Below are 27990 nucleotides of genomic sequence, written 5' to 3'. Positions count from 1 at the left end.
CGCTCCGCTTTAATCGAAATTTGGTATTCTGCATTACGACGGAATCGTAAAGAGAAGAGGAAGAGCAAATGATTTTTCGAAATCATCTGTTGGTACGGAATGTGTGAACATTGGAACAAAATAAATTAAAGCAAATTTGTAAAAAACACTGAAAAACGTTTATATTTTATTATCCACGCCATTTTGTACAAAAAAAAGCAATAGAATATATTGCCGCAGTGTTATATTTTGTTGAGTGAAGTGCTTTCATAATTGTAAGTGTGTTTTTGTCGTTCTTTTGGCCAATTCCCTGCCGTGGCCACCAAGTTTTGTTAAAACGGATTCCTGCACGAATATAGTTGACATTTTCTGATTTTTAAGGATGTTAATTTCATTGCACTGGCCTAAAATACTTTATAAAGGTTTATTTATTCCTTCCGCAAGGATTGTTTACGTTTTCGCTTCACCTTCCTCTACGCCGGCAGCTTGCTTTGGCATATAACTGGACCCAACGAACAGACACAAATTATAGCTGTCTATTATAATGGAATCAATAGCCGCGGCATATTTGTGGAGTTGGAAAGCAACGCATACGAAAATGGCCAGACGATAATGGAAAGGCAAATATTGCGACATTTGTGTAATCCATTTGAGATGAGTGACGAATTGTAAGAAACTGAACTTAAAAGTGGTAAAGTTTAAAGACTTATTTTCTTATTTAGGTTCAAAAAAAACTCTCGACTTAACAAGGATGCTTTCAAGTATGTGTTAGATACTTTTGCGGGGCAAATACGTCCAAGGACTTCGACATCGACATGTTGTTTTTGACCTGGAAACATATAAAAAACAATCATCATCAAACCTTCTACGTTTCTTAACAAGTTTTACTTACATTTTTGTTAAAATTCTGTTATAAATTAATAAAAAAAATAAAAAGAAAATATTTTTCCGCCAACTAATTTGCAACTTAGAAAAACGGAACTACGATCGAAATGCAGAATACAAAAAATCGAACGATTCGAAGTTGGATCGAAAGAGATTGGAACACAGAATACCAAAATTGCCAAATCGAAAAAATTCCAATCCAAGTCGAAATGCAGAATAGGGCTGATTCCGGTAAGGATCATATAATTCTTTCTCGCCAACATATTTTTGTGTTAAAATACAAAAATAGAAGAGAAGATCTATACCGAGCTTTCCTCCCAAATTTGTGACGTGCTCCATTTTTAATTTTGCCTACAAATTGGCTTCCAAATACTGTGGATGTGCTTCCAAACGTGGCCCCTCGTGGCAATTTGAATTCATGCATATTGTATAAAACTATAATGAATTACAATTGTTTGAGCGGCCTATGTGCGCTAGTGCTTCTACAGTTGCCGCGTGTAAGCGAAACCTTCATAGTCACCGTTGACGCACACAATGAAGAATGCTTTTTCGAGAAGGTGGAAGGCGGCACAAAATTCGATGTAACATTTGAAGTAATTGAAGGTGGTTTCCTGGACATTGACATCAAAATAACTCGGCCGGATAATAATGTTATACATTACAGTGAGAAGGAATCTTATGCCAAGGAATATACTACAACAGCAACCGAATAATGTATGCTAATACAAATAATATAATTCAAAAATTAGTGATGATTATTTTTGTATTATTTTCTTTAGCAACCACCTGCACCTGGTACTGGTATATATCAACAGCCGCAACAGTATGATCAAGCCCAACGCCGTTTAGATCCCGATCAATCCGATAAGCGTTATTATTGAAAATCAAAATAGCGCTGGTGGTACTTTTATTACTAATAAACAGGGTTTATTACCACCATTGGTGACCACAAAATATGTGGTACAAGATCAGGGTAACTCCTCGCCACGTTACGTTAGGTATTGATATTCGAAATTAATGTTTTTTTTGCAATTACATTGATCTTTCTCCTTTACAGGTCCTCTTTGTCTTGCATACCTGCAACAGCTGATTTATTAAAAACAACAGCTTTTTCCATTACACTTCCCGCCTCACCAATGGCATGCACGGTTGGGGGTGAACATGAGCCACCCATTGTAAATTTTGGTGAATTGGGTCCATTTAGATGTAATCGTTGCAAGGCTCATATGCAATTTGTAGATGCTGGTCGTCGTTTCCAATGTCTTATGTGTAAAGTAACAACAGATGGTAAAAAAAAATCTTTCAGTTTTACTTGTGTTCATTGATCCATATTTTTTCTCAACAGTGCCAACTGAATATTTCCAACATTTGGGCCACACCGGAGAGCGTGTCGATAAATATGAACGTCCTGAACTTGTATTGGTTACATATGAGTTTTTGTGTAAGAAATGTTTGGGTTCCGATAGCTCTCAAGGTAAACCTAAACTCATATCCAACATCAATGTCTCGCAATCAATTGTGGACGCTGTACGCACTACATTGGGTCCACGCAGTATGGACAAGCATATTGTTGATTCCAGTGGTAAGGCCACAATTTCAAATGATGGTTCAACCATTATGAAACTATTGGATATTGTGCATCCAGCCGTAAAACTCTAGTCGACATCGCCAAATGCTGAGGTAAGTTTTTTGTTATATTAGAATGTGTAGAATAAAAATGTTTCTCTTATCAGGTCGGCGATGGCACCACTTCAGCAGTACTTTAAGCAGGTGAAATCTTAAAACAAGTTAAGCCATATGTTGAGGAAGGCGTGCATGCACGTATCATCATTAAAGCTATACGTAAACTATTACAATTATGCATGACCAAAATATGATATGGCTGTACATGTCGAAGCGCCCATCAAAGGAAGAACAACGTGCTTTATTGGAAAAATGCGCTGCCACAGCAATGTCCTCCAAACTTATTCATCAACAAAAATATTTATTTTCTAAAATGGTTCTGGACGCTGTACTTTTCTTTGATGGACCCAACGTCATACATATAAAATCGCATTATTACATATAGAATTGGAATTCAAGGCTGAGCGTGATAATGCTGAAGTACGTGTTGATAATGTTCAAGAGTATTAGAAAATTGTTGATGCTGAATGGCGTATTCTTTAAAATAAACTAGGTAAGTAAGGCACCAATGTTGTGTTATCTAAACTACCAATTGGTGATGTTGGTACACAGTATTTTGCAGATCGTGATATGTTCTGTGCTGTTAGTGTACCAGAAGAAGATTTGAAACGTACAATGAAAGCTGTTATGACTACAGCTAATGATATTAGTTCAAGTGTTTTGGGACAATGGGATTACTTTGAAGAACGTCAAGTTGGTGGTGAACGTTTCAACATTTTCCAAGATTTGATAGTGGGTTTGACATTGATTTTATTTTCATAGTTTATAATTATTTAAAGGTTGCGTTAATGCTAGAACATGTACATAGATTTTACGTGGCAGTGCCGAACAATTTTTGGAAGAAGCTGAGATTCGTTACATGATGCTATAATGATTTTGCGGCGTACAATTTAACATGATTATGTTGTTGCTGGTAAGTCAAAATACAAATTGAAAAAAATGTCTAATCTTAAATTGTTAAGTAATATAATGAAAAGATTGTGTCCAACTCCGGAAGAAAAAACTATAAAATTTGTGTCAATGAATGTGAAATGATAATTATTGTTTTTGGTTGTTAGTTTTAAGGCATCGTCTTCGAGTGCCTTCTGATCGTATATGCCGTTTCTTTTGCCAACTACCTGTAATGCGTTAAACTGATCAGTACCGTCGCCGTGGACTCGTTCAGTGTAATCTAGCTCAGCTCTATAACAAAACAATCAAAACATATTTGTACACCAAAGTAAACGAGGGACTCAAGGGGTTGACAAGCGACCAAGCTTTATAGGTTCAGAGCTTCCGCAACCCAATTGTCAACCTCATCTACGCGAGAGGAATCCTGTTACAAATATGAATGTATCACACACATATTTAGCAGGCGAACCTCTGCCGACCCCAAGTTCCTCGTGGAACCAGGGCGTAGGGCCTGGATGGCTTAGATGGTTTAATGTGATCATATTAATCGTTCCAGAGTTGGTTGTTGTTGTTGTTGTAGCAGTGCTTCGCCCCATCTAATAGGTCTGACCGATCACAAATTGTCATCAATGTCCTCCAACGGGAGTCCGAGGAAACTTGCTGTTTCAACAGGGTGGACCATAATGACAGGGGTGTTAGAGGCGTGGGTTCCACATTACAATTGAAGAGATGGTTGGTGTCATGTGGGGACACATTGCAAGCAGGGACATTTTGTATGTGGGGGTTGATTCTGGATAGGTAAGAGTTTAACCTGTTACAGTATCCAGATCGAAGTTGGCTAGAGTGACTCGCGTTTCTCTAGGGAGCGTGCGCTCCTGTTCTGCAAGTTTAGGGTATTGTTCTTTGAGTACTGAATTCACCGGGCAATTCCTGACATAGAGGTCCGACGCCTGTTTATGGAGTTCACCAAGGACCTGCTTGTGTTTTCTTGCTTCATACGGCTGAGCTCTCAGGTGCCGTATTTCCTCGTAGTGCTTACGGAGGTGACTCCTTAAGACCCTGGGCGGTGTTGACTTATCAATCAGATGTCTGTTTGGATGCGCAAGTTCCTGGGTATTCAACAGAAACTGTTCGGTTAGCATTTCATTTCTTTCACTTATTGGGAGTATTCTCGCCTCATTATGTAGATGGTGTTCTGGGGATATAAGGAGACAACCCGTGGCGGTTCTGAGGGCATTATTTTGGCAGGCCTGTAGCTTCTTCCAGTGGGTAATATTTAGGCTTGGCGACCATATGGTGTAGGAAACAATAGTGACTCATTCTGGTGGTGAAGATAGCTATTGATATGTAGAAGTTAAACAGAAGTAGGGATAGGACACCGATTTGAATGTTAGTTTTTCTGAAGTTATTGCAAAAAAATCGTTGAGGATTTTTAATATCTTACGAGGTACCTTCGTACATGTTTCTGAGAATGAAGAACGAGACCTATTCAAACTCAATTTTCACTAGGACAAGGCCGCTGAGACTTTGCTTTACTTTAATATACAATACTCTTCCCCTTTTTAGCAGAACTATAATTTTGATTTTATTTAATTTTAAAAATGTTCAGCATATCTTTTGCCAACACAGGTTGGCGATGTGTTTGCGCAGGACCGTGCCTTCGCTACTTTATAATGAATGTCAATTCCCATCAATGGATATTGCGGCGCGCGATTGACCAACAAGACGATGCCACGACACCTTTGGGTATTCTTGATCTGAAAATTAATATATAACGAATTTGTACAACAAACGAACAACACACACTGAAATAATATTGGTTAAAAATTATCTAAGAATCTAATAATTCTAAGCTTTTTCCTACGTTCCTATTCTAAGCTTTTCATCTCTAATTAAAAAAAAATATTTAACAATCGCATAAAGTTTGCAAAGATTTTTAAAGCAATTCAATTGCAACGAATTTGTCAATAATTTTTAACCAAACTTTATAAACTAGATGTATAACTGTTTGTAAATTGTCGAGCTCGAGGCCATACAATATTAAATAACAAACAAAGAAAACTTTTTATTTGTATATTTATATGTTGTCGTTTTTTTATTTATCGATATTTCGACTTCAATTAGAAGTCATCTTCAGGACTAGAAATACAAAAATACAAGTATTATAATAAAAAACATAAAAGTGCATGTATACATTTGACTTACATCGTTGGATGTACCAGATCGACTAATTTAAAATTTGATATGACAAAAACGAAAATAAACATAAAAAGTAAACAAATAAAGAACCGTAATTATAAACAAAATTCTTAACTAACAACAATATAGCATAAAAGGTTAAACTGTGAGCGACACCCATAGCATAAGTATATATTAAATTCCCACCAGGTAAATGTTGTTGTATAACACTCTCAGCATTAATTTTCGCAATTTTTCTTTACCAATTGTCTGTATGCGTGAGGGCATTGGTCTGCGTCTGACTTAAAATTCATTATTTTATCGTTGGGTGTGCTGATTATGTGAAGCATCTCCAAAATATAGCGTTTCGTATAATGTTTTTCTTGTTGTAGAATTTCTACCTCATCGAAATCCGGAGAGTGTCCAGTTGTTTTGCAATGCTGAATGAGGGCCGTTTTGTTAAGAAAATACAAACGAACAAATATGAGAAGCTTGGGGAAAAACAAAAACAATTACTTAACATAAAAAACGTACCGCAGTGGTTTCATAATACAACAAGTACTACCATACCACCAGACGTTCAGTGGATTCTCTCACCAGGCCCAAAATACTCTTTCCTAACAACAAATAATAGCCTCCCCGTTTTCAAATTATAGCAGATGGCGAAGACTGCATACATACAATCAAAGATGAAGAACAGCAAGAAATAGAGAGAAATAATTTTACAACAATTATACGAGATCACCAAAACAAAGCAGATATAAGCGCGAGGGACAGGTTTGTTCTAGATACCCTACAGTCGACAAAAATATTTCTTAGAAATAATAAAGAATTGTTAGTTCTAAACGCGGACAAAGGAAGTGCGACAGTTTTAATGCAAAGGGACGATTACGAAACAAAACTACAACGCATCGTCAATGACATTTCCACATATCGAGTATTAAAACGAGATCCAACTACCAAGCTCCAAGACAGAAACAATGCGATCGCGTAAAAGCTCATTAAAAACAATATGATAGACTTGAAAGAAAAATACCGACTCTTGAGTAAGACCGCTAATGCACCAAGACTGTATGGTCTACCGAAGATTCATAAAGAAGGTACCCCATTGAGGCTTATATGTTCTTATATGCCTTCGTACGACCTATGTAAATTCGTTGTAAATATTTTGATGAATATAACGGTTTTGTATTAAAGAAAACAGGTACTTCAACTACAACAATAAGATTTATGAACAACGTGCTGGAATGCCTATGGGGTCACCGGCATCTCCGGTCATAGCAGATATTGTGATGGAAGAACTGCTAACTAAATTTAAGGAAGATACACCATATAAACCACGCCTCCTCACTAAATATGTAGACGATCTGTTTGCCATTGCAAGAACGGACCATATTGAGAAAATGCTGGCTAACTTAAATGAATACAACAGATCTATAAAATTTACGTTAGAAGTTGAGAAAGATGGAGAATTGCGATTTCTGGACACACTGGTCATAAAAAACAACAACCACCTCACGTTCGATTGGTATAGAAAGCCTACTACCTCCGGTAGATTATTAAACTTTTATTCGAAACACGACAAGTCTGCAATTGTAAATACGGCCAAAAATTTCGTAAGACGTGTTCTCACAATTAGCGACGCGATGTACCATAAGAAAAATATTGAAATAATTTAAAAAGTTCTTGAAAATAATGAATTTCCTGCTCAACTTATAAAACAATTCATACATAGCCATTTCAAGACGACTAGAGAAAAGAAAGCTAAACCAGATAAAATATATAAATCCACCACTTTTGTAACAGCTTTGTCGAATAGGTACAAATTTCAAATTGCCTTCAAATATAACAACACTTTACAAAAAATATTTACAAATACAAAAAGCAAAGTCGGAAAATATGAGAAATCTGACGTTATATATTGTAACAAATTTACTTGCAAATCTTCTTATTTGCAACCCTCTGCTAAGTTCGAATCACTAAACTGTTGAATAAATAACTCCAATATGAAATAATGAAAAATGGCCTTTATTAAAGTACTTCACAATAACACTCAAACTGTGCAACGATAGCTCAAATGAAACTCTACTATTGCCCGCCAGATTGCGTGCTTAATCAATAACTGCTTGATAGCTCAAATCAAACTGAATTCCAGCACCTCTACATTTGCTGCCTTTTATACTCTCTGATTTCAACGTTGCATCTTCTAGGCGCTTCCATTTCCAGAATCTTCTAGTCCATCAGCTCTCAAACTTCTCAGTGTAACTACAATTGCCAGATTTTATAGCTTCTCATTGCATACTTTCAGGAGGATCTCAGATATATGCATGTGTTTTTGATAGCTCAAATCAAACTGAATTCCAGCACCTCTACATTTGCTGCCTTTTATACTCTCTGATTTCAACGTTGCATCTTCTAGGCGCTTCCATTTCCAGAATCTTCTAGTCCATCAGCTCTCAAACTTCTCAGTGTAACTACAATTGCCAGATTTTATAGCTTCTCATTGCATACTTTCAGGAGGATCTCAGATATATGCATGTGTTTTTGCATTTACTCTCCGCTGCTCGTATACGTACATGGTACATATGTGTAGACGCAATTATTGTTTCGTTTATGTAGATACATAATGATTGAATTATTGATGTGAATTCACGTCACTGCTTAGCATCGGTTTAGAGATAGCAGCACCCCTTAGTTTTGCTAATATTCGTAACACTGCCATCCACCTAAGTCTGATCATCCCGATCAGACAAATCTCTCGATCTAAACGCTGCTAGCCTCTCCAAATTAACCACTTTCATTTTGGTTCGTGGTTTGGTAACGGTTTGTATACGATACACTACATCGTTGATCCGTTTTACAACTTTGTATGGGCCTTCCCAGTTGCACTGCAATTTCGGGGACAAACCTTTTTTTCGTTGTGGGTTGTATAGCAGCACCAAACCTCCTTCATGAAACCCTTCCGAATTAATTGCTTTATCGTACCTCGCTTTCATCTTGTAACTCATAATCTTTGCTCGTTGCCTTACCAGATCGTGTATCTCTCTCAGCTCTTCTTCCAAGACACCAGTGGATTTCTTGACATTCCTCTCCGCATCGGCATCTATCCCATACTTCAAATCAGCAGGCAGTCGAAGGTCATTGCCAAAAATTACCTTTGCGGGAGTTTGGCCCGTTGTGTCATTTAGTGCCGATCGGTAGGCCATCAAGAATAATGATATGTGTGTATCCCAGTCCTTATGGTACTCGTCTACTACTTTCCTTAAATGCTCCTCCAATGTTCGATTGAAACGTTCCACCATACCATCAGACTGAGGATGCAATGCAGTTGTCCGTGTTTTTCGAATGCCCAACTTCTTGCACATTTCTTGGAACACAGCTGATTCAAGATTCCTGCCTTGGTCAGAATGTAACTCAATTGGTACACCATACCTTGCAACCCATTCGTTTATAACCACTTCTGCTACTGTTTCTGCTTCTTGGTTTGGGATTGGGTATACCTCTGGCCATTTACTGAAATAATCCATAACCACCAGTACGTATTTGTTTCCGCGGTTGTTAGTAGGAAATGGACCTGCGACATCCATGGCGATCCTTTCAAATGGTGCACCTGAAATATACTGCTTCATCTGGCCATGACTTCGGGTTTTGGGCCCTTTCGCTCTGTTGCATACCTCACAGTTGGCAATCCACTCGGTGACCGACTGACGGCAACCAACCCAATAGAATCTCTGCTTAATTTTCTCGAGTGTCTTCGTGATTCCAAGATGACCTCCACTTGGACCATTGTGCAGCTCGCTGAGCACGTCAGGAATCCTCTTTCTGGGAATAACTATCAGTTTCTTCTTGCATTGACCATCCTCACTCTCCCATACTCGATGCAAGCAACCGGATATCAATTCTAAACTGTTCCACTGTGCCCAATGTGACTTCGCAATGGGACTCTCTGCACACATCTACTCTCTGCTTGGTCTTTCGTTTCGTTCGAGCCCTTGTATAACATGTGACAGATCTGTATCTTCTAGCTGACACTTTCTTAGTTGTTCCATGTCCCATTCATCCGTACACGTTATAGTCATTAGCCGGACATCTATAATGTCTTCTTTAGCCTCGGCCTTTGAACAGTGCTTGCATTCCAAACTACATGGTCTTTGTGACATTGCATCTGCATTTCCATGGGTATTACCTTTTCGATGCTCAATGGAAAAGTCATAGCTTTGTAGTCGCTCCATCCATCGTGCCAATTGTCCTTCCGGATTACGGAACTGCAGAAGCCATTTCAACGCTGCGTGATCTCTCCTGACACGGAATCGCTGTCCGTAGAGGTATTTGTGAAAATGTTTAATGCATTCTACCAATGCCAACAGCTCTCTCCGCGTAACACAGTAGTTCCTCTCTGGTTTTCCAATCGAATGGCTGTAATATGCAACTTCCTTTTCCTGTCCATCGACCAGTTGTGATAAAACGCCTCCTATAGCATATCCGCTCGCATCTGTATCTAGAATAAATGGTGCTCCTGGAATCGGATATGCTAACATTCGGGCAGAGCACAAACGCTTCTTCAATGTTTGGAAAGCCACTTCTTGCTCCTTCTTCCATTCAAAAGCTTTGTTTTTTCTTGTAAGCTCATGGAGGCTATGGGCTACGCTGGACAAATTTGGTACAAATCGGCGGTAATATGTGCAGAGCCCAAGGAAACTTCTCAATTCATGCAGATTCTGTGGTCTTGGCCAATCCTTTACTGCCTCTATCTTTTCATTCGCTGTACGGATACCTTCTGTCGTTACCTTGTGACCCAAATAATTTACTTCCTTTTTAAACAGCGCACACTTTTTGGGACTTAACCTCAGACCAGCGCCAGCTATTCTCTGTGGAAAACCATTCCGTACCAGATAGCGAGTTCAGAGTGTCGTCAATTCTTGGCAATGGGTAGCTATCCTTTTTCGTAACGTCATTCAACTTCCGGTAGTCCACGCAAAACCTCATTTTTCCACCCTTCTTCTGTTGCTGGATCTTCAGTTCACTGAACTTTGCCATGTCCTTGTTTTCCTCTGGAATTTATTCAACAATTCCTCTTCTGACACCAATTGTAACGAATTTACTTGCAAATCTTCTTATTTGCAACCCTCTGCTAAGTTCGAATCACTAAACTGTTGAATAAATAACTCCAATATGAAATAATGCAAAATGGCCTTTATTAAAGTACTTCACAATAACACTCAAACTGTGCAACGAATGGCTTGCTTAATAACCAAACTGACTGATAGCTCAAATGAAACTCTCCTATTGCCCGCCAGATTAGGTGCTTAATCAATAACTGCTTGATAGCTCAGATCAAACTTAATTCCAGCGCCTCTACATTTGCTGCCTTTTATACTCTCTGATTTCAACGTGGCATCTTCTGGGCGCTTCCATTTCCATAATCTTCTAGTCCATCAGCTCTCAAACTTCTCAGTGTAACTACAGTTGCCCGACTTTATAGCTTCTCATTGCATACTTTCAGGAGTATCTCAGATATATGCATGTGTTTGTGCATTGACTCTCCGCTGCTCGTATACGTACATGGTACATATGTGTAGACGCAATTATTGTTTCGTTTATGTAGATTCATAATGATTGAATTATTGATGTGAATTCACGTCACTGCTTAGCATCGGCTTAGAGATAGCAGCACCCCTTAGTTTTGCTAATATTCGTAACAATATAAAATTAAATGCAACGGCGACGGGTCCCACGTATGCAATAAGGTATATATGGGGACAACTAAATCCAAACTAAAGACAAGGATTTCCGCTCACAAATCAAACATACAAAATAGGGACCACACTAATGATAACAAAACGGCCCTCACTCAGCATTGCAAAACAACTGGACACTCTCCGGATTTCGATGAGGTAGAAATTCTACAACAAGAAAAATATTATACGACACGCTATATTTTGGAGATGCTTCACATAATCAGCACACCCAACGATAAAAGAATGAATTTTAAGTCAGACACAGACCAATGCGCTCACGCATACAGACAATTGATAAAGAAAAATTGCAAAAATTAAGGCTGAGAGTGTTATACAACAACATTTACCTGGTGGGAATTTAATACATACTTATGTTATGGGTGTCGCTCACAGTTTTACTTTTTATGCTATAATGTTGTTAGTTAAGAATTTTGTTTATAATTACGGTTCTTTGTTTGTTTACTTTCTATGTTTATTTTCGTTTTTGTCATATCAAATTTTAAATTAGTCGATCTGGTACATCCAACGATGTAAGTCAAATGTATACATGTACTTTTATGTTTTTTATTATAATACTTGTATTTTTGTATTTCTAGTCCTGAAGATGACTTCTAATTGAAGTCGAAATATCGATAAATAAAAAACCAACAATATATAAATATACAAATAAAAAGTTTTCTTTGTTTGTTATTTAATATTGTATGGCCTCGGGCTCGACAATTTAAAAACATTTTTACAAACTAAAGGCCAAAAACCCACAAACAAATTAACTAGATGTATAACAAAAAAATATTTTGAATATAAATAGTTGCTGATGAATTTAACTGTCAGTACCAATACCATCACCTAAATGGCCCTTATAAATATTGTAATCACATAAAAAAGAAAATAGCATAAATTACCCTCAATGTAAAATTATTCTAAACTAAAAATGTTAAAACTTAAAAAAAAATTAAATCGGTATTTAAGTGTAAATCGATCCATGAAAGCATCGTAAAATAACTTATGTTTTTTTGGTAGTTAACGTTATCGTTTTGCTTGGTTTTGTTAAGAATTTTGTTATTTTTGTAGTATAAATCCACATTCAACACAAAACTTCTTTGATTATGAGTTGCAATACTTTTTGGTTTAGGTTGCGATATGTAAAATTACATATTTTTGTACACAGTTCTGAAATGTAAAGGAAAAAAAATTATATTTGTCTATTAATGAAATTATTAAAAATATATAGAGAAGCGCCAACACGAATGCAAGTGGTTTCAAACCTCTTGTAGGCAATTCACCACTTTAACTGTCAGAAAAAATGTTAAATTGTTCATTTTATGTAAACAAATTTTGAAACTTGCAATTGAAGTTCTGAAAGCTCGTGGATTTCAATTGAAGTTCAAAACATTACAATTGAAGTTCAGAATTTTCAATAGAAGTTCAGTAAATTATAATTGAAGCTCGGGAATTTCAACTGTAGTTCAGAAAATTACAACTGAAGTTCAGAAAATTACAATTTAAGTTCAATTATAATTTTCTGAACTAACAAACAGAAATTCTGAACTTCAATTTTAATTTTCTAAACTAAAAATAGAAATTCTGAGCTTGAATTAAAATTTTTGAACTTCAATTGTAACTTTCGAACCTCAATTGTAGCTTTCTGAACTAAAATAAAAAAGGTATAGTATTAAAATATATGAAGCAATTTATATATTTTTATGTTATTATTAAAGTACTTTCTTCTTTCTTATATTAAATGTATTCATTTAAGTTGCAATTTCAGGTACATATGAGGCTCCAAAATGCAAAATCAGATAAATGTTTATATTATATGTTATGTTTGGTTATTATAATTAAAAATAAATATAGAAAATTAAATTTTTTGGTTGATATTTTATTCATGTGGCTACTCCAGGTAAAGTAAATCGGCAGGTAAAATTGAAGTTATATGGCGGTTATATAAATTGTAAAACCGCAGTAAAATTTATTGTCAAAAGACTGGAAAATGTAGATTGAAATGACGGAAGAATTGACCGCCATTTGACGAGCATTGTGACGTGTGTGAGCAGAACAGTGCTATGCTCACATCCTATAAGCGGGAGCGGAATGCACGATCGCATTAATAGGAATGAAACGGAAAATTTGTCACAAAAGTGCATCGCCCCATGAAAAAAGACTATGAATATAACCGCTAAAAAAAAGTCACAATGACCGCAAAATGACTAGTCAAATGACGTGGAGCATTTTTGCAGTGGTAATGAGGACTTAGATTGTAACAAATTGTCAGGAAAGGGTCCTTGTAATAATGAGTCACTAAATGAACTAAATAGAATGAGAAATAATAGGCAATTAAATAAAGACTAAAAACTTGAAGATAAAATAATTAAAACAAAAATTTCAAGTTAAACGCTTTTATTGAAAACAATGCTTACATGAAGTAATAATAATACTAAAAGCTAGAAAATAATTAGGTAGGTCCTAGGTACTAGTCAACACACTCCTCATCAATCTAGGGCGTTGATCAGACAATTAAATAAAAGCGTTGGACGCGTAAAATTTCTATTGATAATCATATATAAGACCAACTGAACCTTAATCAGGTTATGCTACGCCTCACATTTTTAGAAATTTCACGCGCCCAACGCTTGTATTTAATTGTCTGATCAACGCCCTAGATTGATGAGGAGTGTGTTGCTGTTTTTGTTCTATTTATAGAACTTCAACACATAACTACATACGAAGTATGTGATGTGTAGAAGATAATATATGCGAAAGATGGCAATTGGGAAAAAACTTTACAACAACTGAGGCATGACGTAGCTGAATGCGTTTGTAACCATTTCAACTATCGTAGGAGTGCGGGTTCGACTCCCACTCCCGGGAGAAAATGCTTTGAAGAGATTTACAAGGTATAATCGAAACAGCTGTCTCCTTGTCCGTCCTGATGTCACGTTGTTTAAATTTTTCCCAAATTATAAATTTTTTTTTTTTAATTATTTTATTAGTTGTTTAATTTTGGTAGGCAAATTTTAGTTGTGTTAGGTATTTTAGTTATGTGTTGTGAATAAAGCTGTCTTTGTCCAGCATTTGTACTATTCCCGAGAAAGCCGAATGTCTACTTCTTGCAAAAAATCTAATTGGGTGTTGACAAAGTCTTTTCTCCATTTTATTAATCGCGAGTGCACTGAGTGCACATTTTATATTGAATTGGATTTTAGGTGGCACCAAGCCAGGGACAGTATTTAATTTTTTAATTAATTAATTTTTAATTAAATTTTTTTTCCATGTTCCTCATTTATTCACAATAAAGGTGCAATGAATATTGCATTCATTTGATGATTGCAATAACATTTGCATTTTGATGTGTGCAGTAAGTATTGCATAGTTTATAAAGCGAGCTGCTTGTTCAGCAAAAATTTTCTTTTGTTTCAATATATAACTGTATATTAAGATCCAATATGTGGCTTATTACGGTGTATTTTCCACTACCCCTTTACGATCCGTTAGGTGTATAGCACGAGTTGCTTTTTGGATGGCACCACGCCAATTTCTAATTATCACTGATTTCTGCTAGGAGTGCAAGAACACCACCCTAACACCAGGTCTCCTAACTTCGCCAAAATGCCCGAGGGGAGCGCAGAAGCCAACCCTGTGGTTTGTTTTAATTTTCTCCTCAACGGAAAAAAGCCCGAACATATTGCCGTTGAGCCGAGGATGACACCGCACGTCCACTCACACGAAAAGACAAGACCGGAATGCTTGCGTTGGTTTTAATAGGCTATTTGTGTTGGCTAGCGGTCCACCCGGTCCCGTTAGCGCGTGGTTATGGGGTGCCTTGGTGGCGTGCCTACGCTAGCGTTCATCGCTGCCCTGGCTGTCGTGCTAGGTATTCGGTCGCTGAGGACGCTCTGTTGTCGCTGACGCTGTTACTGTGCTGGCGGTCGTGGTTAGTATTCTGCCACTGAGGGGCTCTGCTGCCGTCGGCGCTGTCGTTGCGCCGGCTGTCGCGGTTAGTACTCTGTCGCTGAGGACGTTTTGGTTGTAATCACGGTTGCCACAGCCTGTTTTCATTTGGAACTAAAATTCGTCGAAAAAAGGACCAAATTTCAAAAAAAAATTACCAAAATTTGTTTTCATTTAGTGGTATACAAACAATGTAATAATCAACAACTTAACAAGTACAAAACAACACGACGTTACAAACAAACAAAAAATTGATTCCCTTAAAATTGATGATAATTATTGATGATGATAATTAAATACATTTTATCACATCTGGGCATATTTTCAGTCTTATACACATATGTATGTGTGTATATTTAAAAACTTAAGGCATATATTTTTAATATATTCTGGGCTACATCGAAAAATACGTATAATAAAAACAGTTTTATATAGTTCATTGTATAACTTTTCTAGGACCAGCCTATGTCTTTCACCCACCAAACGCAATGAGGACCTGGGTTTTGCATACAATGTTCTTTGGCTAACATTACGGTAGGACGGGGTACATTTGACACTTTCATTTAAAAGGCGTTTATTTTCTATAACATATAACATAATTTTAAAAGAGTTAAATGTGTAGAAGCTCCGGGGTTTGCATGTGCAATAATGAAAATAAAAAATTAGAAAAAAAAGTGTAGCTAATTTTTATTTTCATTTGAAAATTGTTATATAATTAGTCAAATGTGTTTCTGGGGCACATTTGACCATATTTTCTGCTAGGTTTTCTCAATAATTTATTAGTGAATTTTTTATTTAAAAAATACTCAGTTTATTTGTACGTATTAAGACTTATTACCAAAAAGATAAAATTAATGTTTAGATACAGTGTAGGTATTTATACTTATTATAACAAAAGATAGAATTGAAGTTTAGAAAAACTATTTTATGTATAAGCTGTCAAATTTAACATCAAATAATTATTTCGTGCTGCTGAGACAAATTGATGCTGGGTTATTGGAATCGGAAGTTTAAACTCAATCTTGGTTTTAAGTGTTATAGATATGTCTTTTATAACAGGTTGTATAAAAAATCAGTTGCCTGGAGATAGACTACGCAAATAATTTATATTGTGGGTGGAATCGCAAAATATCTCTTCAAATAAAAGGGCTTCTTGCAATTTTCCCCGAAGTCGACCAAAACGTATTCTCCAACCTTTAATACCTCGTCGTCAAATAACTTCAATTTTGAAATGCCTATCCAAGCTTTTTTTTTTTTCAAGCCTAGCCAGGCTTGTTTTTTGCAGGCTTTCTTAGTGTAAGCCAAGGATTTCGCTGCAAAAACCCATAAGGCCAGGTTTCTCCAGCCGCCTTATTAGTTATCCAACTAGATGGACATGATATGTTATTAGCGACCACAAACTCATAAACAAATCCTCGAAATGTATCGTAAGACAATCCATATGCAAAAAACGCACACCTCAATGCATATTCAACAAATTGCTCTTCTTGAAATTTTGTTAGCTTGTGTTTAGAATAATAACTAAAATTCTTATCACAACTACTGTCGTTTCCAGAGTCCGAATCGTTCCTCAAAGGATCTACTTTCTTCATTCGCATGATCAAAGTTGTTTTTTTTTTATATAATACTCGTACTTCTCCGCTACGAACTTAGCTGTTTCGCGCTTATGCCTAATATCTGAAAGGCTTTCTTCATATCGTTCTCATTTATCTGGCATCGGTTGGTCTTTCTCTTGTAGTTACGAACCATTATTACATTAAAACTGGGCAATAGAACACTATTTGTTTTATTATTTATCTACATATATTTAATGGGGAACATTTGACATTTGTCAAATGTGCCCCTTTGGCAAAAGTCAAAGGTGCCCCATTCTACTTACCGTTTCGTTTTCTTGAATTTTACAAACTGTATTTCACTTCAGAAAAAATCACTATTTAATTTTATAAACACACGTGCAGGGGGGCCTCTTTCAAAGTATGTCAAAAAATTATCGGTTCTTATTGTTTTGAAGAAAGCTTACGTCCGATCTACGAAAAATTACAACGAAGATCGCGAAAATGTAAAAACACGTGTTACTTCCCTACGCGTTGAATTATAATAGTGAATTTTTTTGCTGTTTCTTTTCTAAAGACTAAGATCCTTTCCACATCTGTATATTTTTCACAAAGGCCCCCGTACACACTACAGACAGTAAAGTCAAATGTACCCCGCTCTCCCCTATGTGGTTGATTGAAATAAACTCCAATTTATTGCGTAATTTGGTTTTAATAAGAGGCAATTCAAAAAAATTTCGCCCTGCGGCCGCCGAACTATGTGGCAGACTCAGTAAATCATATAAAAAACCAAGAAATTCTTCAAAACACTTTTCGTTCATACCATTTCTATAAAAGCTTACCTTTTCCCAAAAAGCTAAAACGTCTATATCAGGCTTAAAATCACAATTTAACAGTCTTAAAAGCTTACATTGTGTAACAATGGTATCTTGATCGCTCTTTATCAAGTACGAAAAGTTAGTTATTAACGGTATTATAGAAGTTTCGGTTACTGATAATACCTTGTCGGGAGTAACGGGGTTATTCTGTGTACTAGACAAATTGTCAATAAGTTGACAAGTAATCAAGATTTTTATCAAGTTGACAAAATATATCTATTCTGTGCATAGCTTGACAACTCTAAAAAGCTCTACGACCTGTGCTTTTCACCATATTGGGATGAACTAAATTAGCTAAGCGTGGGGTAGTTGAGGGCGAGCAGTTTAATGTGAGTTATAAGGGAGTAATTTGATGTGTGTCCAGGTGTGTGAGTCGTGGCACAGCGGATGACGTACCCGTCTCACACGTTTGGGTTTGCGGGTTCAAAGCCCACTGCAAGCAAGCATTTTTTTAATTTATTATTATTTTTATTTTATAAATTATTATTTTAATGGACTGTATTTTATTTTCATTTAAATCAACGGTTTAGTGCAACAATCGCGAAATGGAAAAAACGTAAGAGTTAAATATTGTTCTTAATTTTTTGTAACAAATATTTTAAAATCATAGTTTTTTCAAAGAAATCAAAAGTGGAACGTGCTACGCATGAGCAATTGGAGCGATATGTCTCATTTTATGCTTCTAACCCCGAAATTGGAATAGGAAAAAATAATCCGCTGGGTTTTTTGGGGGTCATTTCGGCATGGCCTTGGGGACTCCCTCGGGGCCTTTGGGGTTTCCCTCGGGTCATTTGGGGATAGTTCCGGGACGGGTTTGGGGACTCCCTCGGTGTCATTTGGGGGCCATTGCGGGATTGTTTTGGGGTCCCCAGAGGGTGGATTTGGGGGTCGTTCCGGGATCTTTTTGGGGACTCTCGGGATAATTTGGGTGTCTTCCGGGATGATTTTGGGGACTCCATCGGGGTCATTTAGGGGTCGTTCCGGGATGTTTATGGGGACTCCCTCGGGGTCTTTCCGGGGTGGTTTTGGCGACTCCCTCGGGGTCTTCCCAGGGTGAATTGGGGTCGTGCCGGGATGTTTTTAGGGACTCCCTTGGAGTCATTTGGGAAAATTCTGGGATGGTTTTGGGGACTCCCTCGGGCTCCTCTCGGGGTCACTTGGGGGTCATTCCGGGATCCATTTGGGGACTCCCTTGGGGTCATTTGGGGGCCATTCCGGGATGGTTTTGGGGACTCCATCGGGTCCTCCCGGGGTCTTTTAGGGGTCGTTCCGAGATCTTTTTGGAGACTCTCTGGGGGTAATTTGGGGGACGTAACCCCCAAATAACCTCGAAGGAGTCCCCAAAACCATTCCGCAATGACCTCGGGAGAGTCCCCAAAAAGATACCGGAACGACCCCTAAATGACGCCGGGAGGACCAGATGGAGTCCCCAAAACCATCCCGGAATATCCCCCATATGCCCCCGAGGGAGTCCCCAAAACCGTCCCGGAATGATCCCCAAATGACCACGAGGGACTCCCTAAAACCTTCCCGTAATGATCCCCAAATGACCTCGCGGGAGTTCCCAAAGCCATGCCAAAAGGTCCCCCAAATGACCCCGAGGGAGTCCCCAAAACCGTCCTGAAATTACCCCCAAAATCCCCAGAGGATCTTCGCACAATAATAGCAAAAGTAATAAATCTTCCATTTTCTCTCGATCGCACAATAACAGAATTCTAATTTAAGTTTATCCGTATAAATTAAATTATCAAGAGCGTTTGACTTATTGACAATTTGTCAGCGAAAAGGCTTTTTATTTTTTACATAGAATAGCAATTACTTGATAAATTATCAAACTTGACAAATAAGCAAGATGGTGAATTTGTCAAGTGCACAGAATAGGGCTGTAAGTGTACATAAAACTTGTATATCACATCTAGAAAAATTAAAGGGTTTTTGCAATTGCTTTAAGAGTTCAATATATAATCTAAAATATTTTTTTTTACAGCAAGTTGTCGTACATCTGTAAAGTTGTCGTTTTCAAGGAATACTTCAGCTTTACTTCCAACAAAAATATTTTTTAATTAAAGGTAGTAATTTATCACTTAAATCAAAATTGTTTAAGCATGCAATAGGGGAGTGTAGTAGTTTTACACAAAACGCCAAAAAATTATACCCCTATGCATTTGCTACGTAATGGCAAATACGGAACATAAAAACCCGTAGTTTGTTTTTTAAATTTTGAATAGCAAATTAACAACTGTCAAAACAAAACAAAATATGCAAAAAAAAATTTAAAACGAAAAAAAGTTGTTCAGGATCCGTAGCTTTCATTTGCAATAGCGATATTTCCAACACCAAATACACAAAATTCTGAACTCCCTTAATATTTTTTATGTACTCATTATGCATGAAGTTGCTCAAGATAAACTTGAAGTATGCTTCAATTTGATAGTATAGGAATGCCAGACGAATCTTTTCTGATTGGAACTCTTTATTTAAGGTACATATTTATAATTTTAAGAATATAGGCGAGAATAAGCATATACGCTTTTATTTCGAGATCTGACATTAAATTTGCTAATTGTATTGTGTAACGACACCCTAAGCGCAACTCACCACATCAATCATACATCAGCTGATGTATGTACTAGTTGACCAAACACGCTCGCACAGGCGAATGCAACCCGGCGCGTGAGTGGGTCTGCCATTATAAATTGGCAACTGGTAAAACTAACACCTGAATTTGTACAAAAATATATAAAGCTATAAATTACAAGATAATATAAAGTTTAATAAAAAGTACCTACTTCATAACTTGTATAAACCCATAAAAATGATATATTTCTCTATTATTTGCCGGCTGCAGTGCTTCTAGTGGTTTTTTGGGGACAATTACAAGAATGCAGCAATAGGGCGAAATTGAACGGAATGATGTGGGTAATTATTATAATATACATAACCTCATGCTACATGGCGACCGTGGCATCGAAACCATGCCGCGCGAAGTACAAAATGGCGGATTTACCCGTGTCAGCTTCAAGTTTTAACGTGAAATTATTTGATTTTCTTGGTTATGAAGCAGTAACCAAAATTAGATTAGTCTGCCAAAGGATAATCCAAATTTGACAATAAGTTTTACGTGGTAGTCAGTAGCGACATCATTTCACAATTTCGTCAATACGTTCATATGAATAACACAATTTCATCAATACGCTCATATGAATATAACCATTTCTCAAATTTTAAATGCCTCAAATCCACGCTGGCAAACATTTTCTTGAGATTCCAATTTTAGGTCATACGACTACAACACATAGTAAGTTGGCATATTTTCAAGCTTCAACATCAAGGTACAAGCACCAGTAGGAACCAGCAAAGACCATGCGGCAGAAATTAAGTATATAATATATATGTATGTATTACCTTTTTTTTCTCACGTCTTTTTTATTAAACACATATGTATGTATACCAAATATTGCAATCTTTATTAAATGCGGTGCGTTCGCATAATATATTTTGGATTTTGATTACAACGGTGCGTCTGTTAATATAAAACACGGCAGCGATTTAGTTTAGCACCCCCGAGTTCGGGGTTTAACTTGGTATCAAATGAAAGAGGGAGTTGTCCCGATCACAAATATATATTTTTAGTTATAATTTAAAAGTTATTTGTTGTTAATTTGAATACCTCAAATTTGCAAACCTCTATACAACTTTTATATGTGTATACGTATATATATTTTATGACATTACAAATCTGTGCTGCCACATCTAAAAAACGGAACAAGTGCAGAATCGAAAAATAACTCATAAAAATACCTTTCTACCGCTACGGTTATACCACACACCCGGACTTGGCATGGCGTAGCCCAGGGTTATTTTTTATAAGCGCGGCCGAAGGCCGCTTACGCGGAAAGGTGTTTCAACTTTTCAAAATGAGTAGTAAAAATATATATTTTCCTTTTTATACTCAGTTGAGCAGAGCTCACATAGTATATTAAGTTTGATTGGATAACGGTTGGTTGTACATATATAAAGGAATCGAGATAGATATAGACTTCCATATATCAAAATAATCAGGATCGAAAAGAAATTTGATTGAGCCATGTCCGTCCGTCCGTCCGTTAACACGATAACTTGAGTAAATTTTGAGGTATCTTGATGAAATTTGATATCTAGGTTCCTGAGCACTCATCTCAGATCGCTATTTAAAATGAACGATATTGGACTATAACCACGCCCACTTTTTCGATATCGAAAATTTCGAAAAACCGAAAAAGTGCGATAATTCATTACAAAAGACAGATAAAGCGACGAAACCTGGTAGATGGATTGAACTTATGACGCAGAATAGAAAATTAGTAAAATTTTGGACAATGGGCGTGGCACCGCCCACTTTTAAAAGAAGGTAATTTAAAATTTTGTAAGCTGTAATTTGGCAGTCGTTGAAGATATCATGATGAAATTTGGCAGGAACGTTACTCCTATTACTATATGTACGCTTAATAAAAATTAGCAAAATCGGAGAAGGACCACGCCCACTTTAAAAAAAAAATTTTTTTAAAGTAAAATTTTAACAAAAAATTTAATATCTTTACAGTATATAAGTAAATTATGTCAACATTCAACTCCAGTAATGATATGGTGCAACAAAATACAAAAATAAAAGAAAATTTCAAAATGGGCGTGGCTCCGCCTTTTTTCATTTAATTTGTCTAGGATACTTTTAACGCCATAAGTCGAACAAAAATTAACCAATCCTTTTGAAATGGCATAGGTTTTATGACGTTAACTGTTTTCTGTGAAAATAGGCGAAATCGGTTGATGCCACGCCCAGTTTTTATGCACAGTCGGTCGTCTGTCCTTTCGCATGGCCGTTAACACGATAACTTGAGCAAAAATCGTCATATCTTTAATGAACTTAGTTCACGTGCTTACTTAAACTCACTTTATCTTGGTATGAAAAATGAACGAAATCCGACTATGACCACGCCCACTTTTTCGATATCGAAAATTACGAAAAATGAAAAAAATTCCATAATTCTATACCAAATACGAAAAAAGGGATGAAACATGGTAAGGTAATTGGATTGTTTTATTGACGCGAAATATAACTTTAGAAAAAACTTTATAAAATGGTTGTAACACCTACCATATTAAGTAGAAGAAAACGAAAAAGTTCTGCAGGGCGAAATAAAAAACCCTTAAAATCTTGGCAGATATTACATATATAAATAAATTAGCGGTATCCAACAGATGATGTTCTGGGTCACCCTGGTCCACATTTTGTTCGATATCTGGAAAACGCCTTCACATATACAAGTACCACCACTCCCTTTTAAAACTCTCATTAATACCTTTAATTTGATACCCATATCGTACAAACTCATTCTAGAGTCACCCCTGGTCCACCTTTATGGCGATATCTCGAAAAGGCGTCCACCTATAGAACTAAGCCCCACGCCCTTTTAAAATACTCATTAACACCTTTCATTTGATACCCATATCGTACAAACATATTCTAAAGTCACCCCTGGTCCACCTTTATGGCGATATCTCGAAAAGGCGAACACCTATAGAACGAAGGCCCACTCCCTTTTAAAAATACTCATTAGCACCTTTCATTTGATATCCATATCGTACAAACAAAGTCTAGAGGCCCCCCTGGTCCACCTTTATTGCGATACCTCGAAAAGGCGTCCACCTATAGATCTAAGGCCCACCCCCTTTTAAAATACTCATTAACTCCTTTCTTTTGATATCTATATTGCACAAACGAATTCTAGAGTCACCCCTGGCCCACCTTTATGGCGATATCTCGAAACGGCGTCCACCTATGGAACTAAGGATTACTCCCTTTTAAAATACTCATTAATACCTTTCATTTGATACCCATATTGTACAAACAAATTCTAGGGTCACCCCTGGTCCACCTTTATGGCGATATCTCGAAACGGCGTCCACCTATGGAACTAATGATTACTCCCTTTTAGAATACTCATTAACACCTTGCATTTGATACCCATATCTTACAAACGCATTCTAGAGTCACCCCTGGTTCACCTTTATGGCGATATCTCGAAAAGGCGACCACCTATACAACAACCACCACTCCCTTTTAAAACCCTCATTAATACCTTTAATTTGATACCCATATCGTACAAACACATTCTAGAGTCACCACTGGTCCACCTTTATGGCGATATTTCGAAACGGCATCCCCTATAGAACTAAGGCCCACTCCCATTTAAAATACTCATTAACACCATTCGTTTGATGCCCATATTGTACAAACAAATTCTAGGGTCACCCCTGGTCCACCTTTGTGGCAATATCTCGAAACGGCGTCCACCTATGGATCTAAGGATTACTCCCTTTTAAAATACTCAACACCTTTCACTTGATACCCATATCGTACAAACGCATTCTAGAGTCAACCCTGATCCACCTTTATGGCTATATCCCTAAATGGCGTCCACCTATAGAACTATGGCCCACTCCCTCATAAAATACTTATTAGTACCTTTCATTTGATACACATGTCATATAAACACATTCCAGGGTTTCCCTCGGTTCATTTTCCTACATGGTTATTTTCCCTTATGTTGTCACCATAGCTCTCAACTGAGTATGTAATGTTCGGTTACACCCGAACTTAACCTTCCTTACTTGTTCTTTATTAACTGAAAGGTGGTAAGGTAATATTTATATTTATTCTAAAATTTTCCCGAATTTAATTAATATATTCTTTTTTCCCTTTTTTTCAAGAAATTTCCACCTTTTATCCTTTCCTTTGGCCTTTTTCTAAGGATTTTTAATTGTTTGAATTTTTTTCTTTTTCTTTTTTTGTATGTCGTATGTTTGTATGTATCTTAGTTACAAATTTTTATTTTTATTTGTTTTTTATGTACACACGTGTATGTATCTATTTATGTATGTATTTTTCCAAATTTTGAAATATTTCAACGTTTTCCTTTAAATTTCCTTTCTCCCTTTCACCTTCACCCACTTTTTCCTTTGTACTAACTTAATTTTGATCTTTTTTTATATTTTGTTATGTAAAAAATTTAAAATTTCTTTTTTCGTTTTTATATAAAATTAATTTTTTTTTAAAAATATATTTTTATTTGCCTTCAAATATTATAATTTATTAAATTTTAATGAGCTCGAGGCAGTTTAAAAAATTTAAACACAGTTTAAATTTTTATATTTCAATTTTATTTGGTCGATATTTCGATCTCATTCTGAGATCATCCTCAGGAAACATATTCAATTGTTTCCTGAGGATGATCTCAGAATGAGATCGAAATATCGACCAAATAAAATTGAAATATAAAAATTTAAACTGTGTTTCAATTTTTTAAACTGCCTCGAGCTCATTAAAATTTAATAAATTATAAAATTAATTTTGTCAAATAAATCTCCACTTTTTCGATAAAAATTTGTTCCACCTTAATGTTTCACTCCTTATGTATAAATTTTTTATATTTAAGTACTTGTATGAGTTAAGGCAACCGCTTACCAAGTTGACCCTTACGAACGGCCTGCACGCGCAACTTAATTAAATGCATCATCATCGGTTTAATTGTAACAAACAACAGTCAGCAATAAGCACAGTAAACAACAGTCAGCAACGATCGCAGTAAACAACAATCAGCAATAGTTCGATTTTGGGCAATAACAAGAAATAGGGCACATATGCAAATGCAACGTGACGTATGGCCAATGATAGGTGTAATTTTAAGTTAAGACATTTATTGTAATTATTCTTAAGTTGAATCACAACCAATAAATATGAAAGCGGACACAAGTCCGCTACCTTTTTAAAAAATATAAAACGTACTATAAAACGTTAATTGGCGCCCAAAATAAATATTCGGTCGAATAGTATTTGGCAAAAAGTGCCAACGCGAAAAAACGAGTTTCGTGAATATCGAGGCAAAAGCCAGCCCCAAAGAACCCAGCGTTGGATTCCTGTAGGAAGAACGCACGTCTCCAATAGTGCGCTTTGGCGATACCAGAATACGGCAGCAAAAAGGAGCAATATCCCACCGCCAGGAGGCGCTTACCGTAAGATAAGTTTAGGTAATATAAATTTTTTTTTTCCCTAAAGTGAAATTATATCGAAGTGATTGAAAAAAAAGGAAAGAAATTACATATATCGAAATTATACCAAAATGTGAAAAAAAAATTATCAATTATTGAGGCAAAATAAATTATATCGAAATTATATCAGAATATTTTAGCGAAAAAAAAAATATTTATTATCAATTATTGAGAGCAAAGAAATTAGGACAGACATAAGACATCTTGAAAAAAAACAAAACCCAAAAGAAAGAATAAGAATCATAAGGATTTACCACAAAAATTTTTTTAGGAAACTAAATATTGCTTAGACTAGTTTACAATCTAATATACCAATTTATAATAATATCTGGCTTCTACAGCCATAAAATAATATAATTCAAAGCTGCGATTCACCACGTTCGTGAGGACCCTCCAGCTTATAACAGCGAATATTCTCTGCGATTCACCACCAAAGGGACCCTCCAGGGAATAATAATACAAAAAAAAAAATATATTAATAGTATTAATAATAACAAACTGAAATAATATAAATTTTTTTTCAAATAATGTCAAACCCTAATGGCATAATGCGACCCTCTACGCTAAACGCTCCCACACCATCCCCTCAACCATCTGCCTTGCCATCAACTCCCTTCAATATGGACCAACTGACTAACATCGTTACAGGGTTAGTTAACAATATTCTGAAACAAGAAGGGCGGAACATAGTACAAGCAGCCCTTGACCCAAACGCTTGCTTTTCCAACATATCTGACGTAACCATAGACGAAAACCACTTGAACAACATAACGGAACTCGACAAAATACCGGACGTTGTTCGATGCCTGCGCGAATTTTCAGGTAATCCAGGGGAATACAATTCCTGGAAAAAAAGCGTAGATCGTATCCTTCAGATCTACGAGCCCCTAAAAGGAACGCCAAAATACTACGGCATCCTTAATGTTATAAGGAACAAAGTTGTGGGCAACGCCGATATTGCTCTGGAATCTTACAATACACCATTAGATTGGAAGGCTATTTCAAGATGCCTTACTCTCCATTACGCCGATAAGCGAGATTTAGGTACTCTCGAGTACCAAATGACCTCTCTAGTGCAGGGCAACCTCACTATTCAAGAATTCTACCAACGCGTTTATTCCCATCTCTCCCTCATCCTAAATAAGCTTGGATGCATGGAAGTCGGTGCAGAATATATGCATTTACTTACCCGCACATACCGTGATAAAGCCATCGACACTTTCATACGAGGACTGAAAGGTGATCTACCAAGATTGCTTGGTATGAGAGAGCCAGTAGATCTTCCCCAAGCTCTTCACCTGTGCCTAAAATTGGAGAACCAAAGCTTTCGTTCCCATTAAGCAATGAATAGCAATAGCGTAAATAGGAAGCCTCATGACTTCCGACCACCTCTACCACCCAAAAAACCAGTCAATGAATTTTACCCCCAGTTGGCATACATGCTAAGACCTCAGATGCAAGCCCAGAATCTTGCGTATCACTATCGCCCTCAACCTACCTTTAACAATTTCCAAAATAATCAAAAAATAGACCATTTGGTCAACAAACCCCTTTCTAGCCTCAACTTCCACGTCCAGAACCAATGGACGTCGACAAATCCCTACATTCTAGAGTGGTAAATTATATGAATAGACCACAAGCCAATAATGGTGTGAAGAGACAATCAAACTCCTCACAACAAGTACCCCTAAAACAACAGAGGAATTTCCACGTAGAGGCAGGTGAGCAAGATTACCAGCAAGACCACCAACAAAACTACCAACAAGATCCACAATACAACACTGACCAATACTATCAACCAAACTGGACTCCTACTGCACAGGAGTACGAGACAGCATTAACAGCAGAAGGAAATGGACAATCAGTCCAAGAATACGCTGAGGGATTCTCATATCCTGAAAAGCAGGACCATATTGATATCCATTTTTTAGAATGAAAAGTTCTTCGTTACCCTACGTCGAATGTAGAACGAAGAACGGGAAAATTCTTAAAATGTTGATCGATACAGGATCGAGCAAAAATTATATCCAACCCTGTCATGTCCCAAAGAAAATACCCAACGACGAACCTTTCATCGCGAACTCTATTGCCGGACAGGTTGCAATTACCCACCATACCATCATTAATATATTTGGCAAAAATTACACACCTTTGAAATTCTTCTTACTT

The 27990-nt window shown here is 36.7% G+C and overlaps 1 protein-coding gene and 1 pseudogene across 5 annotated transcripts in view; one reads left to right on the top strand and one right to left on the bottom strand.

Annotated features, from left to right (window-relative positions):
- SREBP (Sterol regulatory element binding protein) overlaps positions 1-27990 on the bottom strand; it is an 801341-nt gene that overhangs the window by 625113 nt on the left and 148238 nt on the right. The gene's annotated exons all lie outside the window — the stretch shown is intronic.
- Positions 1513-27757, top strand: LOC137252795 (T-complex protein 1 subunit eta-like; annotated as a pseudogene).

The sequence above is a fragment of the Eurosta solidaginis genome, chromosome 5, assembly GCF_040869045.1.
Source record: "Eurosta solidaginis isolate ZX-2024a chromosome 5, ASM4086904v1, whole genome shotgun sequence".
In the NCBI taxonomy this organism is placed as follows: Eukaryota; Metazoa; Arthropoda; class Insecta; order Diptera; family Tephritidae; genus Eurosta; species Eurosta solidaginis.
The sequence above is the reverse complement of the archived record's forward strand: the minus strand, read 5'-3'. Positions and strand labels throughout refer to the sequence as shown.